Raw genomic sequence first — 18,763 nt, forward strand, 5'->3', positions numbered from 1 at the left:
TGTGTGATTAAATCCTCTGCATCATGAATCAGAAATGACGTATTGTCATTTAGCATGTATTTAAAAGGTGACTTGGCCCAATTTTGATCAGTCACTATCAGAGAGTCACCTTCAGCAACAGTTTCTATTGAGCAGTTATTATTCTAGATTTATATGCACCTGGGCCAAAAGGAAGCAGCCTTATGAGTCTATGCTAGGCTGATCTATGTAGAATTAGGGATTAGAAAATACATGACATCACATCACCCTCCCCCCAGTTCTACAGTCACTACACTGGCTCCCTGCAGCTCAGAGAATAGACTTTAAAGTACTGTTAGTTTATAAATCACTGAATGGCTTAGCACCACAATACATTAAAGACCTGCTGTTGTCTTAGCAACCTGCTCTTCCAGCTCTCTCAGGTCTTCTGGTTCTGGTTCTGCTCTGCTGCTTCTGCAAGCATGGAGAAGCAGCATTCAGCTTCTAGGCACCACAAATCTGGAACAAACTACCCAGAAAACTGCAAAACAGCTGAAACACCGAGTTCCTTTAACTCCAGACTAAAAACCCACCTGTTAACAGCTGGCTTTGATTAATAACAGCTGGAATAACGGCGATATGACCAAAAGTATATTACTGGTGTTAGTAGTAACTGTCGATTGACATGTACGCTGCTGTACTCTTCCTATCATGTATCCATTTATATTTGATGGGGTTTTTTTGGTAAATGTTATTGTTTTATCCTTTTTATCTTTTGATCGTTTTTATGTCTTTATACTTCCTGTAATATTAATTGCCCATTTGGTACTTGAATAAACCTGAATCTGAATCTGAAGATAATTTTTTAGCTTTTTGCTGTTTTTTTTTGTTGTTGTTTTTTTTCTTTCTAATCATGGAAAGCTCCTTGAATTGCCTCGCTGCTGAAAATGTGCCCCATAAATAAAATTGCCTGGCCTTGCTCGTTTGCACGTCTGGTGAAATAAGATCGAAGTAAAACTCTAGAGCTGAGACGATGTTCAAAAGGAAAAGTAAGAACCTTTCCACTCGCAGTATGGAAACAGAAATGAAGGGATCGGGACTGAAACAGCCGTAAGAAACCCAGCGATCTGTGAAGCTAACTGGAGAAAAACACTTCAGTTTGCAAAAGAGGAAAAAGACTGGACTCAGAACCAAAAGGGAAAAAGTATAAATGCTCATTTATCCCTGTTAGTGTCGATCTTGTTGGTCTAATATAATGTTTTAATATTCAAAAAAAAATTAAGTCATGGTTTTAATTTACTATAAGTTGAACATCATGATGATTAACAAAAACGAAAGCTAAAAACATCAGTGTATGTGTAAATAAATTCTACAGTGCTTCACTTTGCATATTGACGAAATGGAATATATTAACTTTTCAATAATATTCCAACTTATTGAGAGCCACCTGTATATGTGACGAGCCACGCAATCGCATTAAAAGTTTAAAACACACCACATTTTACACTTGGAGTCGATGCGTCACTTCATGGCTTCGCCGGCTGTTTCTGCACAATAACAGGAGCTGCATTAACATCCATAGTATAGCTGTGTGAAAACTAGAAGCTAGAACTTCCATTGTGCCCGCTTCATGCCCCCGTCTGCGTGTGGGCGTGCACAGGAATGTGTGTGTGAGTGTAGGCGTGTGGGTGTGTGTGTGTGTGTGTGTTTTCTTGGCTGCCCGCTGTGTGCACTCAGATTTCATGTTCAGAGGGAATTATTCACTTTGATGTGTTCCGATGCAGGCAACTGCTGATACCCCTATTAGCTCAGGAGGACCTGATGCAAGCTGCGCTAGTGCAATTCTCCAGAAAACTGTTCATTTTAATGCAAAGAAAGGAGAAACACAGAACGAAGCTGCATTCAAGTGCAGCCTGGGGATGTCAACATAAAAAGACACAACCACTGTTAATTAAGGAGACGAGGCGCCGGAATCAGCATGGCGATAAAGGAATCGCTGTCCTGCGACAAAGTCGGGAGCAGTGCTGAATCACAGAATGGCGGGACCAGGGGGGCTGGAGCAGAGTCCAAAAAAAGCTAATCTAGGATTTTCACCTTTAAAAATTTAAGAGCGCTTGAAGGAAAAAGTTGAGCGACGCCAAACAGAGAGAGACGTTTCTCGTGTCAATGACATGACAGAGAGTTTTTATGAGCCGGAGTGTTTTCTTCTGAGGCTTTTAACAGATTTCTGGTTCACGCAGTGTTGCTTGACAGTTTGTGAATTATTTCCTTGCGTTGCTTATACGTGCTTAAATAAAGCAACGGCAATATAAGGTCAACGTATCGGCAAAAAAAGAAATCCAATTTGAAGTTTAAAGTTTCACGTCTCGGGATCAGAATTATCACGTGCAAAGGGAGCGGACGCACAAACGATTTGACATATTCAGTTAAATGAGGTTTATCGAACATAAGACCTTTGTCTTCAAAGAATTAATAATAATGACTTCATTTGTTGTAATCCTGCTGATTTGTTTTGTCTCACAGAAACACGGCTGAAGCAAGAGGATTATGTTAGCATGAATGAGACAGTCTCTTCTAATTATTTACATTTTTACAATCCTCAAAGTACAGCACGAGGTGGAGGAGTGGCAGCCATTTTGCATTCAGATGTATTAATTAATACACGGCCTACTAAGAGCTAAGGCTCTTTTAATTGAATTGAATATGTTGCGAGAGCAAAAGCCTTAATGTTGGTAAAACTCCTCTACATTCCAGAGACGGGACAGACAAGTCATTTATGCACATGAGAAATTAGATGAGAGAATTTCAAAGCATGAAAGGTGCAGAAACAACTTTAATAACAACCATTTATTATTATTGTTATCACTAATATAGGAATATTGTCAATAGTGAAAAGCGATCAAGAGTGATTCCATTCCATCTATGATGGTGACAATGATGCCAGGTGACCTGGGAAGATGAAACCACTACAGAGAAAAGCACCGCCGATCAGAAACGCCGACAGAGGCAGCCATGTTGGTGCCTTAGGCAGGATTAGAGTTCTCAACGTGAACTATATTTACCATCAAATATGGTTTATTAAAAAACATTTAGCATAATAGTAGAAAGTTGCAAGACATTTTTTTGTAATAATGGACACTGCTGGTTCTCTAAAATTGAGTCCTTGAGAGAACAGGGTTTCCCACAGTATATTATAAGCCTGGCGGGCCACCAGGCTTTACTTGTGCCCCAACCAGGCTTTAGCATTGTTTATTTATTTTATTTTATTATTATTCTTTTTTTTTATTGATCATAAGTGACTTCCAGAGATTTCTGCAGCTGCAGGAATCTGGGACAGTTGAACGTCGTTCCCATCCACAATGCTCTAATCACACAACATGCATGCTTGGTTAAGTAGTCTTTCAACTTGCCCCGTGTGTGTTTGTGTGTGAATGCTTTTGTCTCATGTATCTCTGTGTCGGACTGCGCTGGACTTCCCACATCTCCAGGTTGCTCTGTCTCTCACCTCGTGGCAAGTGTAACATAGTTAATATTGTATAGAATTCCACTTGTCATTACTTCCAAGGGGACAAAGGGTGAACAGAAAATGGATGGATGGATGGATTACTTCCAAGTTTGGGTTGATGTGTAATGGGTGAAACAGCACCCCCTCCTGGTGGTTGGCAGTAATAAATATAGTGAACAGACATCTCGTGGCCAGTTCCTGAGAGATGGGCGCGAGGAGGTTCACTGAGCTTAACACTGGTAAAATGTTCTGTTAGCTTGATGCTAACAGATGAAAAATGCTCTTCCTCGTAAATTGCTGCACCCGCTGAATTGTGATGGACCTGAGTCCTGATCAGTCCATATTCTGATAAACAGCGTTTCATCTCATCCTGTCTCCTGGCCCTTATTCACACAACGCAGAACTGATTTGAACTGAGCTGGTACCCGATCACAATCATCGAGGTTACACAGGCGGTATAGAAAATTAATAAAGTTCTTATGCCACATCGCACTTCTCAGTGCTTGTGGTAGTGACAAGCACCGACGGCTTAGAATAGTTGGTGTATAACTTCAACAGTAAACACCAAACGAGTCCCAACAGAGGAAAAAACACAAACCATCTGTGATTAACACTTTATCAGCTCCACAGTCGGCCCATTGTTCTGCAGTAAGAAGGAATAATCCTGCTCTTAGCTTTTGTGTTTTCCTGGCCTGCTGTAACTCTGAGCTTGATGAGTTTGCCCTTTGCATGTCTGGAACTTTTTTTCAATTTCGCTGGCGCTGACTTGTCTGCGGCACGAGGGACCGAAAAGACGCAAACAGGGGCTCCAAAACCCCGATGTGACGCAGCCAGAGTCAACCTCGAATCCCCTCAGAGAGACAGTGCAGCTGCTGGAGCCTATTGTGTACATGAATGTATTATTTACAAGATGATAAATGTTATTGATCCAGTTATGCTAATGATTACAAATGGTAGGTCTATTGTTTTTTTTTATTTTTGTTTATTTGTTTTTTTAGGGCTTCCTGCTGTGATTAACAAGAAGATCCAGCTGCTGTGGTTGACCCGATTGTTCGCAGTAAAGAAGTTAAACAGTTTTTCTTCCACAAAAGTAACATTTACACTTGAGTTTTGTATGAAATCAACTCGGAGAATGTCTGTCACTTTTAGAAGTAAAGCTGAACCAGAAAACTCTCCGCGAGGTTTTTTTTTATTTCGAGTGTGTTGAGAACCTACTCCTCAGAAACTACTCTGGCATTCTGTTTATTTACCTATTTATTTATTTTGGAGCGAGAGTAGCCGTGACAGGAGCAGTTTGCAGACAATGATCAGGCGGTCTGCTTACCATCGACTTACCACTACGCAGCCGCAGTGAGCTGCTATCAACCTGAGTCTTTTTAAAATGTCCACCCGATAAAACACCGTGCTTAGATGTGAAACCTCTGGCAAAAATACAGATGGTAGTGGGAAGACACACATTCCAGGCTAAACAATTACAGTGAAGTTTGACATTCAGTGGCGCTCAGTGGGTTTGATATCAGACAGAATGGATCAGGAGAGGAACCGCGGACCCGTCAGAACCTAAAGAACCAGACATCAGTCTCTTCATCCCTCAATCATTCCCTGAGACCGAAAAATAATGTAGATGGCAATTTAAAGAACAAATCATAGAAATAGATTAATAGTAAATAAATATTGTGACGAGAACATTAAAAACGTTTGTTAGGATTGTGTAGGAAAAATATTGATATCTTTTATAAATACAGTGTTTTGTGGTCAATATTATTTCACCATTTTATTAATGTGGGTTGCCAGTTTGGATCAGGCTTCCTATCAAGCTATAAGAATGATAGAAAACATGCTAACAAAAAGCCTGAGACCTGCAGCTCATAGGAGGTTCTAGACAGGCTAACAGAAGAGGCTCTTTGGTTCACTTGTACAGGTTTATGTTGGGGGATGAGATGATGGCATCCACCTCAAAAATATGTAGTTGCGCCCCTGATCGACTGCCACTGAGAGGCACACATGCCAGTTCGTCCAAGCGCCGTGTTTTCTTCTCTATTTTCTTTCCTTTATTTTTGTGTCGTGTAGTGTGGCAGACGCCTCCATTGGAGGTGTCATTGAAATGTGTCCCTGACCGCCAATTACGCGCTGCCTTATTTGCCCGCTGCGGTGACGCCCCTATTAGCGCCGAACCACTACCCGCTCCGACCGGCCGAGAGCCGCGGTGACCCGCCGGAACTCCTCCGCTCCTCCGCCGCGGAGGGAATCAAGACCGCAGGTCATCACTGGTAAATGGCAATCACCGGGCATTTAATTATAGTGCTGCAGGCTGATAATGGAACAACTGGCACTTTTACTCCTAAACCGCCTCGGATTCATTTTTATAATGCCTGCATCCTGCACATTAACTGGCAGCCTCAGTCGGCCGTCTTCCTGTTCATTTGATTGCTTATCCATCTACCCCACTGCGTCTCGTCTCAGACTCCGCTAATGAGATTTTGAAGGAATCTGAAAAGTGACACTGAGGTTTAAGGGTCTCCCGAATAAGCTGACGAAGAGAGACGTTTGTTGTTTCCACTCATTACCGGTAAGAGACATGGGAATGGCTTGTTAAGCACATTATTATGGTAACAAGTCGATCCTTCGTCATCCTCTGGTGTTTATCTCCATGAAGAGCGGCTCTAGAAAGTGTAATAAAACTTCATGATGTAAAAAAAATAAAGAAATAAAAAATGAGCGTGACAATTCGCTTCAAAGCTGTTTTCTCCACATGCGACGTTTATCCAGAAAATTCACATGAAAACCAAACAGAGATTTTTTTTTTTTGATTGATCATATATAACAATCAAAAATAACTGAGACATTGCATTTTGGGTTTCCAATATCTATAAGCCATATTCATCAAAATTACAATAAATAAAGGCTTGACCCATTTTTATTGTACTTATATGGGAGCTGCAAGATTTAGCAGTGTGTGCCATGTTCTACATTTAACAAGAATCTCCTATTTCCTCCCAGTACTCCCAGTGCTAACCAAAAACAGCCAATCAGAACCAGGAGGAGAGTAGGGAGCGCTACAGCTTCTCCCAGTCAGCAGAGCCTGTCGTGAATGCTAAGGCTAGTTAGCATAGCTGTGAACGTTTTTCCTGCAACTGTAAGTTGTTTCTCTGCCGTTAGCACATTTAGCAGTATTGATTGACAGCGCTAAGACCCTCCTCCTGGCTCTGATTGGTTGTTGTTGACCGGAAGCGCTGTAGTAGCACAGGATGGAGGTGGAAGAGATCGCTCTTCTCACCAACTATCTGTGTCATATTACACTGTTACGACACGGTGACAGAATTAACAAATACGTAAAAAAAAACAACTAACAAAAAACATTTTTTTTTTCTAAAAGTTATATACTGCAGCTTTAACAAAACCACACCACAACTGCACATTTTGGTCTCCTTTCCCTTTTTTAAAGATGTTTTGCGAGGTAAGGCAAATGTTGTTTGCTGCTTTGCTAGTGAACAAGCTAAGCAGCATCACCTCTCAGAAGCCAGTCCTGGCTGAAATCCAGCATTCAGGCGTATTGTTAGCAGAAACCAGGAAAACTGCTGATCTCGGTCATATTAATTTTAGAGCGATTAGTTTACCTTTTGCATGCTGGTAGCGCCTGATCTCTCTCCAGCACTTGTTCATTCATCCATATGCAATACATCTGGAGAGGAATAATGTTCTCCTTTTAGCTGTAGGCAGATAAAAAAAAAAAAAAAAAAACAGAAATAGTGTGGCGCTTGTGTTTAATGTATGAATTATATGCATGAAGTTTTTTTGTTTTTTTTTTAAACAGTTCATTTCAATTTCAAAGGAACTTTGGATATTAAAAGAATAGGTCAACAAGGTCTCTAGCCTTAAAAAGGAAAAGCTTCAAAGTGTTTCCTGTTGATCTGTAGAGATTCAGTGAGGATGAAAACATGGAAAACAAACCCAAACATGATTAAACGGATCGATGGATCAACAGATGACTTGATTTCTTGACTCAAGTCATTTTCTAATGCTGATAGAACAGTGGAGTCTGTTTCAGATTGTTATAACTTTGGCCATTTAGGTTGTTTTTTTGTTTTTTTTCTATTGATTAATCCATGCATGTTTAATGAACTGTAACTTCACAGACACTACCATTATTTCCACTACTTTTCAGAAAAGCAAAAAAAAAACAAAAAAAAAACATCAACTCAATGCTGGATTTTCTTTATTTCAGGTACTTAATTCACATAGATTAAATACACCAAGTTTGTATTTATTCGTGTTGATTATGATAATATTCCTGCTTACAGTTTATGAAAACATGATAATTAGAGTATTATTTCACACCAAAAAAAGCAGAAATAACAGTGTAATAAAAAAAGGTTTAACGTGGGTCTAATGAAAAATATGTCACTATATTTTACTATCAAAATGCGCTTTTAATCTGACAAGCGAGCCTCGTCGGAACCCGTGTTCTGATTTGTTGAATGTGACTGTAAGTGTTGGTATGAGATGGAGTTTATTCATACAGTATGACGCCAACATTAATACAATAACCAGGACGTGGTGGAGTTTAACGTTACGTTTACCAACTCAAGAGTCAACACCGTCGCCAAGCAACATATCAGACACTTTACATTTGTACTAATCTGTTGTATGCTGAGGATGTTGGAGGTATTTCATCCTGTTGCGCATGTTGCAGCTGGCCACAGTATCGTCATTTATTTACTTCCTGTCTCCTCGCCTTTGAAGACAGTGTTGACTTATGAGGACCATCATCATCGTTTTAATGATCTGTCGAGATATAACTGCATGTTTTGATGGTTGTCGACTGTGAGCCATTTAAATCCTGACGTCTCAAATTCGGGTCGCTGTATTTTTTTAGAACGGCATTTAAACTGAGAATCTGCGCAGTGCTTCAGCTGTGCAGGCCACCCACCCTGTTGTCGCGGTCACAAAATGCCATCAAACAAAATATGCTTCATGGCTTGTGACCATGTGGTAAGAACTCCAAACATCCAAACATTTTCAACAAAGACAAACTCATGGGTTCGAGGCAATGACAGACAAAAAAAAAAAAGGAAAAAGATTGGGAAGATTTATTAGTCAAACAGGAAGCAATACACAGTAAGCGGTATTCATCCGATGCATGTTTAGGGTAAAGCTCAGCTCAGAAGTATCAGACCGTTAATCAGGATTTGTTTTATTTTACTCAGAACGTTATCTCTCTTCAAACCTCTCCCCTGCCATGATCGTTGCCTAACCTCCTGATTAGTGGAGCAGATCAGTGACACAATCTTTCAAATGTTGATACAAACTTGGCACAAATACTCCTGAGATATTACTCTTCTCACTTGTTTCTCATAGCAGACTTTAAAAAGCAAACACTTTAAATCATTACAGACTCCTGACTTCACCGCATATTACCTTATATTTGTTGTTAGCAAGTCTGATCTAACAAATAAGAACTCACGGTTCGATTTAGTCCTGGTTTTAGAGAACGCTCTCATCATCCCCCGTTGCTCCAGTGCTGCAAGAGAAACGTTGACGACATTAATCCATATCTTGGCCCCCAGGTATCACATTACTCAATCACTCAGAGGACCAATGATTTTATGGATTAATTGTGTCATTTGTAATTACAGTACACATGGAAACAAGGATTGATCTGACAGAAACCCAACAATTCTTTGAGTAAAGCCAGTTGAGTGGGGGGATAACATTAAAGGCGACATTTATATGGGGGAAATTTTCTGCCATTATCCAAGAGCACACATGTTCAGCCTGAGAGCAGGATTTCATGTATTTTGTTCTCAAAACTTTTAATACTTTTGCTTACATTTTTATTTTGAGTGCAGAACTTCACGTCTTTCATCTCACAACTTGTGATGATTGCACTCAGACTTCTCCTCGCGCTCACACTTGGCCTCTGCTCGGAGCAAATCTTCGCTTGCGAAGCTCTCCGCTGGCTTGGTGGAATCTTCCTGCCTTAATCCAAGAGCACACATTTTCAGTCCGAGAGCAGGATTTCAGGTGTTTTGTTCTGAAACTTTTAATACTTTTGCTTACATGTTCATTTTGAAAGCAGGACTTCAGTGTAAGCAAAAGCATTAAAAGTTTTGTTCAGACTGAACATGTGTGCTCTTGGAATATGGCAGAAAAATTCCCCCTTACATTTAGGCTACTGCTCTCAGAGTCAACATGAGGGTTTAAGCCCCTCATTATAATGATTTGATCAGTATTCAATGCTAAATTGGATAAAAATAAATAAATAATCTGAGATCTGAGCTAAACGTTTAGTGTAAGGGCTTGGTGGGCGACACAAACCCAACAGAAGTGGTTCAGGTGCTTTGGAGTTTGGGCGAAAAAAAAAATAAGTTACTTGTCCAAAACACCCGTAGGCATCAACATGCCTGAGATTCATTAATAAATCTGGATGAAAAATGGTTGCTGATATGTGCAGGGTGAGGTCCTCCTGCCTCACCCAGGACTTTAAGAAATGTGAAAATTGAAATAATTAGAAGACTTACTTATGTTAGTAACAACAAAATCCTTTTCCTCCAGTCAAGTTTCTTTGAGACAAAGCAAATCAAATCAATCTGATGATCACAAACGAAGTCATTAATTAAAATCTTTGAAGAGAGAAATCTTATGCTCAGGAAAACCACGTTTGGTTATTAAGTAAATGATTTTTCTCTCCAGTCGCAGCCAATTCTCATGATTTGCTCTCAAATGAACCATCACTGATGGATTATGGGAAAACCTTTTCTGACCCATTGTTCACAGCTGCATCAAAGGGTAGAAAATTATTATAAAGAGATAAAGTGCCATTTTTAAAATATATATTAAATGGCATATTGTGAGAAATCCAAACTATATGGTGGTATTTATTTTGGGCCATATTGCTAACATTGGTTACTTTTATCTATCATTATACATGGCTTACTCTGTATGTTGTGTTGAAAGCGGGCAGCCTTTGAAAACAGAAAAGGACAAATCTTGCAAAATGCCTTCCTAAATTGTTTACTAGTCGCCCTATTTTTATAGCAGAAATATTAATTATTTCATGCATGAAACATGAAATCAATGCAGGTACCCTCTGGAAATACAAAACAAACAAAAAAAGATTTCCGTTTTATATAAATATAGCCTAACCATTTTTAAATCAACTGATATGGTTGTTTAGACGAATCTCCTTTTAAAATATTTAGAACAGGCAGGAGAGGGAAATGTAACTGAACCACATATCAGATTTTTATAGAACTATAACTAATAATAAGTTAATAAAGGCAATATACTGTACATCAGAAAACGCGATGTTCAACACAAATGTACATGTCTTGGAGTTATCGTCTCCTTATCTTTTGTCCCAGTACAAAATGTGTAACCAGGATCCCAGACATCAGAAAAGTCCTTGAACAATGAAACTCTCTCCACGTCCAAAGTGCCAACATTCTGCCTCCTCCTCCTTTTTCCATTCGGTCCGAAGCAAACGAGCACGCTTTTCACTCACCTAGGCAGTAGCCTGTGCTTAGGGACACAGACTGCCATGATCATGCCAATCCACAAGAAGCCACTCACTGCTACCCAGGGCGTAGATTAGCACAAAGGCTCGGCTCAGGACAGCTGGAGACATTGGACCTGAATGGCAGACCGTATGTAAACTGCATGTCTTTGTTCTTCATAATTATCAGTCAGACGCAGAGCTGGAGAGAAGGCCAGAACTCTGCAGCCAGTGGCCTGGTATTAAACTGATTTATGTATCCATGGAAGATAATGCTACATCTCCCAGATAAGCCGACATGAACAATTGAGGGGTTTCAGTGAAGACGTGCTGGGAGGGAGATCTGCCAGACGCATCACAGTTTTTATCCCAAACACGTCCACGTACATGCAAAAGCTACAGAGTTACATGTTCAATCCACATGTTAGCTTCATGCTATCAGAACAGAAGTTGGGTAACGAAGATGGCGGCAGAAATTCTCACCTAGTTTGTTGGGTTAAGAGAGGAGACCAGAGGAAAGCCTCATCACTCCTCACAGGACGCCATTTTGAACGTCATGGCTCAATTAGAGTTCACCAAATCTCCTTCACAGGACGAACTAATAAATGGTAAGGCAGTAACATGTTGATTTATTACCAGGGATGCACCGATCCACTTTCTTCACTTTTGATACCAATCCAGGTATAGGAGGTATTGATCCGGAAGAGAGAAACAGCTGAACTGACTGAAAATGTTTCGGTTTTTTGAAAGCAAACGTAAATGTACTGAATTACATATTTATTTGATAACTCTGCACCAGCACACTTAACCACACCACTGGCTTCACAAGCTTTATCAACCTTGTGAAAACAACACAACATTCATTTGTTCAGTCAGTGAAACGGCCAATGGAAACTGAATAATAAAGACCCAGAAACTGACAAAAACAAAAGGTTGACTAACTTGGTCAAACATACAAAAGTAAGCCGTAACAAACCTTCTTTCAAATGGTTCAGAAAGGGCAATTAGGAATTATAAATATAATGTAAATATAAAAACTTAGATGTCGCTCATAGTAGAAAACACAGAATTAGGCTGAATAGATCTGCCCTTATGCATCAGGCACATTGTGACCGATACCATTTGTTGAATTGTTTTCTATATCAGGATTGATTCAGATATCAATATCGGATCAATGCATCTCTATGTTGATGTCAGGGGTTGCGTTCGTTGCTTTTATTCACAATAGAGAATCAGTTTGTTCACAGCAGATAAGACATGTTCAGCGGTCACACTGTGACCAAGTCATTCTTCGTTGTCCAATTTCAAAACAAAAGAACACTCCAAAATAAGTTAAAATGCAGTTTTTCTTTGTCAAAGTGGAGAAGGTATTTGCTTCCAAGCCTCCTGTGAAGACAGATTTTAAGCAATAGCCGTCTTTCAGTGTTCATCATAAAGTTTGCCGGGCGTGCGTCAAGCATATTACACAGGACAGGCGGCGGCTTCAGCTTCGCCTGGGCCAATACAGAGACGGGGCAAGTCATCAACAAGGTAAAAAAAAAAAACATAGCAGTGAAACATGAAAGGCCCTGAATGGAGGCAGCAGTCAGCGTCTCCTCCTCTGGGCTAAACCAGCCAGATCAATCCGCTGCTGTGAAGTGCGTAGGACACCTTGAAATTGCTGCCGTTTATTGTTTTTGAAGAGTTCCTTTCTTATCCTCTTAAGGACCCTGGGGAAAAGGCGCTACAATTTTCCACTTCAGTACCTCGACCTCTGACCCCCGATGTCCCTCAGCTGGCTCTTCACAGCGAGGTGGGGTGAGGGAAACTGCTCGTTGGCAATATTTAAAGACTTTTCATGTCACCGCTTCGCCTGTCATCTCTGAGGATTGTAGCCAACACCGGGCGGTCTTTAACAAATATCTTTAATGCGTCGTGATTTGTTCCACATGAAATGAGCTTGCATTTCCTATGGCAAAAAAATTGTCCATGAATTTGCCCAAAGCTGGATATTTCTTTCATGCTTTGAACACATCATACACCTGAACCCCGCCCCTTATGGCCCATGAGGGAAATTTTTTAGCAGCTGAGCTGAGGAGCAAAAGTGAAACAACCAGCAAGAGTTCCAGGGTTACCAGCTTAAGATGGCGGATTAAAAGCATGTGTGTCATGGCTGTTCACTCAGAGTATCTACTGCAGGCAACGGCTACAGTCACAGAGGATAAGTTTAAAAAACGTATTTTACATAAATGTTTTGTTTTTTTCTCAGACTCTTGAAATCACAAAGAGAGCAGAGGTGGACAAAAATCCAGGAAAATCACTTTACATGATTTAAAAAAAAAAAAAAAGTAATTAGCATTTTATTTTGTAGGAAGTAAATATTTGATACAATAGAAAAAAAATAGAATCTAATATTTGGGATAGAAACCTTTGTTTAAAATTCCAGAGGTCAGACATTTCCTGGACTTCTTGACCTGGATTTTGGTCCAATCTTCTCCAGGTTTTTAAGTTTTCCCGAGTTTCTAATTTTCAGTTGGGTTCAGGTCTGGAGCCTGGCTACCAATTCAAAATGCTTCCTACCCGAGCTGACCCGGGGCTGGGAGTTCTGGGTCAACAGTCATAGTTCCATTCGATAGTCGTGTGAAATTTGAATTAACTTTCTAAATGTCAAATAGGAAAAAAAGAAAATGTGAATTAGGTGTGTTTCCATTTGCTGGTTCGAAGTGAACGCAAAGTGCAATTTCAGATTTCCATGCTGTTCTTGCCTGTAATAAACAGGAAGTAGAAGCTGCTATCTAGCATGGAATGTGTTGCTATCAGGCTACTTGTAATTGTGCTGTCATGTCAACTGGTTTTGGTGATGTCACATGCAGTCCAGTTACATAGAGAAAGAAATGTAATGGTAATACATGCTGACCAGTGGAAACAGCTGATCAGTCATGTGAGGTAAATTTTGGTTATGTCAAAACTTATTCAGCTAACGTGTTTCCACCATCATTTTTTTTGAAAAAGTTAAAAATCACTTCAAGCGAGCGTTAAAACATTTTTCTTTTTATTTATTGTGGAACTTATTTGGAATTTTGTTGTTTCCACAAGGTGTGATTTCCCATGGAGCCACAGTCTGTAGGACACTGGCGGCCATCTTGAATTTCTTCCATTTCCTAACAATTGCACCAAACGTTGCTCTCTCAATGAGCTGTTTGCCAATTGTCCTGTAGCTCATTTATTACCTCCTCTTTTATCCGCTCTCTGAAATACATTACATTAAATAACTTGATTGTAACAGTCTTGGTATTGGAAGCTTTGACTAATAACAAAACAGCCCATTTTTTATGCCTCTCTTTACACACTATCAAGACAACATTGCAGATTAAATTGCTAAATTGTGCTACTGGTGGAGAACAGAGCAGCTCTAAATGTTGTTCGGTAGGAGCATCCCCCTGTCTGTGTTTGTTGGATGGAGACAGGTCTGCTTTTGTTTTGCAAGTAAAAATAGATAAGAAAAGTTTTTGGTCCCTTAGCTATTATCACACTAAACAAACTCCTCTGACAATCGTCCACTCTGTGTCTTGTGATGTATATAAAAGGACGTGTAAGGGGACTGAGTGAGACAGAGGGAGGGTGTATTTTATATGCTATATGCCTGTGGGAAATGTCTATGTTGCTGGTGGGTGTGTGTGTGTGTGTGTATGTGTGTGTGTGTTAAAGTCTTTGTGAGACACGCAAGTTATTTACATCTGCAGCTTGGAATATGAAATGATGTGTGAAAAAGATTATCTGTACACCACACAAACACAAGGTCTTAAGTATTTTTCTCTAGTTTTTGTGCAAATATCTTTTTACACTTGAGATAAGACAAAACCAACTTACAAGTAATGTTTTAGCAATTTATAGGAACTTGCTTTAAGTCAATAATTCCTTAATATTGATGAAAAGAAAATACTAGTTCCATTGGCAGATTATTTCACTTAGAACAGGACATTTTCCCCATAAGTGAAATAATCTGCCAATGGTACTAGAACTTTTTCATCAATATCAAGGAATTCTTGACTTAAAACAAGCTTCTATATCTTACTGAAAAGTTACTTGTGAGTTAGTTTTGTCTTATTCCAAGTGCACTAGAAACTAGACCAAAAGTACTTGGTAAGATTTTGTGTTTTGGCAGTGCATGAAAGATACTTCTGGCTGAAAATATCAAAATAAAAGTACTTCCTATTCTGTTCATTCAGTCTAACACCCGTTTAATTGAGGCCCGATTTCAAGGCAACAAATAAAGTAAATTTTTTTAAATCCTATTTGACGTACATATATACATATAGCTTTTTTTATATATATATAACAACCAAGAGTAACATAGTTACTAGATTGTACTATAAAATGGCACAATGCTTCCTGGAAAATGCATCAAAATGAAGCGTGGTGTGAATTCATTGTGAAGGTTTTCTCTGGTCACCCTGCATGTCGTCCACCCGACTTTCAGCGGGTTTTACACGTGGGGGAAAAACAAAGACAAATAAAAACGTTCATGGTGCGTTAATTCAACACTTCCCCTGCTAACCCAGCGCCACGAATGACCTTTTACTCAACGTTTCTCCACATCCGCACCTGAGCCTCGGCTATATTTCAGTTCTCATTCCTCTTTGCTGTCAGGCAGTAATCTGCAATCTGGGAGGAAGAGTTTCTTCACGCCAATTAGACAGTGTCAAATCACTAAGAGGGAGGCTCAATACAGGGCCAGGGATCATTATTCTTAAATGAAGCTTTCAAGTGTTTCTCCAGGCAGGTGAAAATGTTCCCTGAGTGAAGGAAGACCTGCGTCCCCATCATGGCGCGTTTGCCTTAAAACAAAATCCCGTTTACATCAGCGAGGCTTCAAAGGCGGGAAGAAATGAGATGGCTGCATTGCGCGGCTGATGAAGTGGATGGAAGTATAATGAGGGGGGTGATGAGTATATATTCAAAATGACAGTAGGTGATGATCTGTGAGGAGGGGTAAGGGGTGGGAGTGACATTCACAAAACTGTCTGCAGCGCAGCAGGGAGGGAGCAGAACTCAACTGGTTCCCCGAAACAGATGAGTTAATTGTCCGGACGAAAATCACTTAGCAAAGTCCTTCATCCGGTCCTGAAAAGGTGAGGAAGGATGAAGAGAGCTAACCTGCCACTTGACCGTGTAGCGGTCCGCGTCTCCATCCTCTGCTCAGCACGGCTGAGCTCCAAACACTTCAGCTCCATCTGCTCGTCGACTCGCCAGAGAGGGGTCAGATCCGGGGCACCGGAGCAGCCAATTTTAGCTCTTTAAACTTCCTCCAAGTTCCAGCACTCGCGCACGCTGGCGGCATAGGTGCAAACTGCCAATCACAATAGCGGGGTGCTCGGCTTTAGAGCCAAGAGGAAGAAGTCTTTCAGCTGGAAGAGCGAGCGGGAGCCCGGCCTGAAAGTCAACAGGAAATGAGTCGGTGCTTCTCTTAAGCTCCTCCATGAGTCGCCACCCAGTCCGCACCGAGCCGCAGCACCACTGCTGCGTTGACACGTCGCATGTTATTTGCATATGGAAACTTAGTGCATGTAAGCGACGTTGGAGGGCAAAAAAAAACAAAAAAAAAAGATTCTTGTACTTGCCGTCCATATCCGCGCTTCCGCCGTAGAACGTTTCTGTTAACAGAATGAAGGTATTAGTTTAGTGCAGTGCACCACAGCAAGGGGAAAATAAGGCAGAAAAAAAGTTGAGGAACAACACGAAGCCAGTCATATTCAACTAAGCTACACATAGACCCATTGCCATAGTAACTGACTGACAACAGCTCCACTAATGTATCAGGACTCAACATCGAAAACACAAAAATTTCCCACACAAAGAACAGAACACTTGGTCTGTTCTGTTTTCTGGATTGATATTTAGTTTGCGACTGAATGGTAGATGAGCTAATTTAAACACCTACTGATGATCTGTCAGAGATGGTGTTTAGGTCGCCTTTTTTTTAACAGAAGAGAAACACACCAAATTCTGCAGCACATCTAAATGTTAAGGTTGTCAAAGTCAAGCTAGCATAGCTGACTTACATCCCTCGCCCTTTCTATTTTTTTAAATTAAAACTTTTTCCTGACGTGTGAAATGTAATACCCTTGGATCTTGTTATCGAGTTGTGGTGTTGGCAATTAGTAGCACAGCACTGCATCCCTGTTTCTTCATATATCACATGTACATTTAAGCTTTAGTGCGTTATGATATGTCATCGGCGGCGAGCAGCTTTCTGCGTGTGTGATGTCACGTTGCAACGTGTTAATAAACACGCAAATTAATCTCCATCTTTTCCTCTGTGACCGATAAATGAGTCAGTTTGTGTGCGGGCGTGCGTGTTCGTGTGTGTGTGTGTGTGTGTGTGTGTGTGTGTGTAAATATTTGCGCAAGTGTATCTCTGTATGGACCGGCTCCCCGGGGCCCAGACCTGATCAAAGTGAAAGTCTGTCGGTTTGCAGGTAGTGGAGCAGTCAGCCGCTGCTCCCTCTGCAGAGAGCAGAGCGGGAGACGGAGCGGAGCTGTGAGAGACACCGACGCCGGCTTGGAGTGAGCGCAGGGAAGAGCTGCGAAGATCAGAAAGCGTGATTCTGCCTTTCATGGAGGTTATGTGGAGGTCAGACAGCCTCGGGGTGGTGGTTTTACTCCCACGGCAGGCCACAGGAGTAAGCAGGATGGAGAAAAAGGCTGAACTGAGGGTCGGAGGTTGGACTCTTCCAACGGGGGGACGGCGCACACAAAGCAAACCGGAAAACCTTTGTGTGCTGAATGATGTTTGCAGGTGAAACCTGCAGCCCGTCGGCTGCAACATTTATTTAGCCGTGATCCACGGCGTACGCTCACTCATGCTTTTACAGTCTTCAGCTGAATCTCTCCTGAACAGAATCAGACGGATAAATTTAAAGGGACAAAAGACAAATGAAGTTTGGCTCAAGGACTTTGTCCAGTCAAACATTGGAGCCGTTATGAAAAATACCAGACAGGAAGTTCTTTCTCTCAGTTTTCATTTTCTGTTTGGGATTCAACTAGTTGGAATACACTATCATAAGAGCTAAGAAATGTTTGAACAGTTGCAGGAAATCACTGAAGCAATGATGACTACATAATCAAGATTATATTCATGTCTTCAACAATTTTTAAACTGGTTTTACTTTTTTTTAAAATTACAGACATTACTCGTTTTTATCTTATTATAAATGATTAACGGAAATTACACTACTTTTAGCAATGCATTGAAATCTGTCAAAACATAAGTCATGTACGTTGTTATGCATATTAAATTGATTTTTAAAAATCCTCTTCATCCTCCTGCCGGGGGACTAGAGCTGGGATATTTACGGGATGTATTCATGTTGGGGCTGCACAGTGGCGCAGTTGGTAGAGCTGCTGCCTTGCAGCAAGAAGGTCCAGGGTTCAATACCCGGCCCGGGGTCTTTCTGCATGTTCTCCCTGTAGTTTTCATTGTAGTTTAGTTTTCATTGTAGTTTAGTTTTATTTCATTGGGCCTTTTTGTTTGTCTAATTCAGTTAGTTTGAATTGGTTTTTACAGTGTGTTTGAGAGCTTATATTAGTTATTAGTGAAATATTGTTTCAGTTTTATTAGTTATAGACAGAGGAGGGTAGCAACTAGTTACATTTACTCAATTACATTTACTTGAGTAACCTTTTGGAAAAAATGTACATTTAGGAGTATTTTTACTACGCTGTACTTTTTACTTTTATTTGAGTCATTTTATTATGAACTATGGCTACTCTTATATGAGTTCAATTTCTGGATTCTCGACACACGGCTGCAGTTTTTGTTAAAC

The sequence above is a fragment of the Xiphophorus hellerii genome, chromosome 20, assembly GCF_003331165.1.
Source record: "Xiphophorus hellerii strain 12219 chromosome 20, Xiphophorus_hellerii-4.1, whole genome shotgun sequence".
In the NCBI taxonomy this organism is placed as follows: Eukaryota; Metazoa; Chordata; class Actinopteri; order Cyprinodontiformes; family Poeciliidae; genus Xiphophorus; species Xiphophorus hellerii.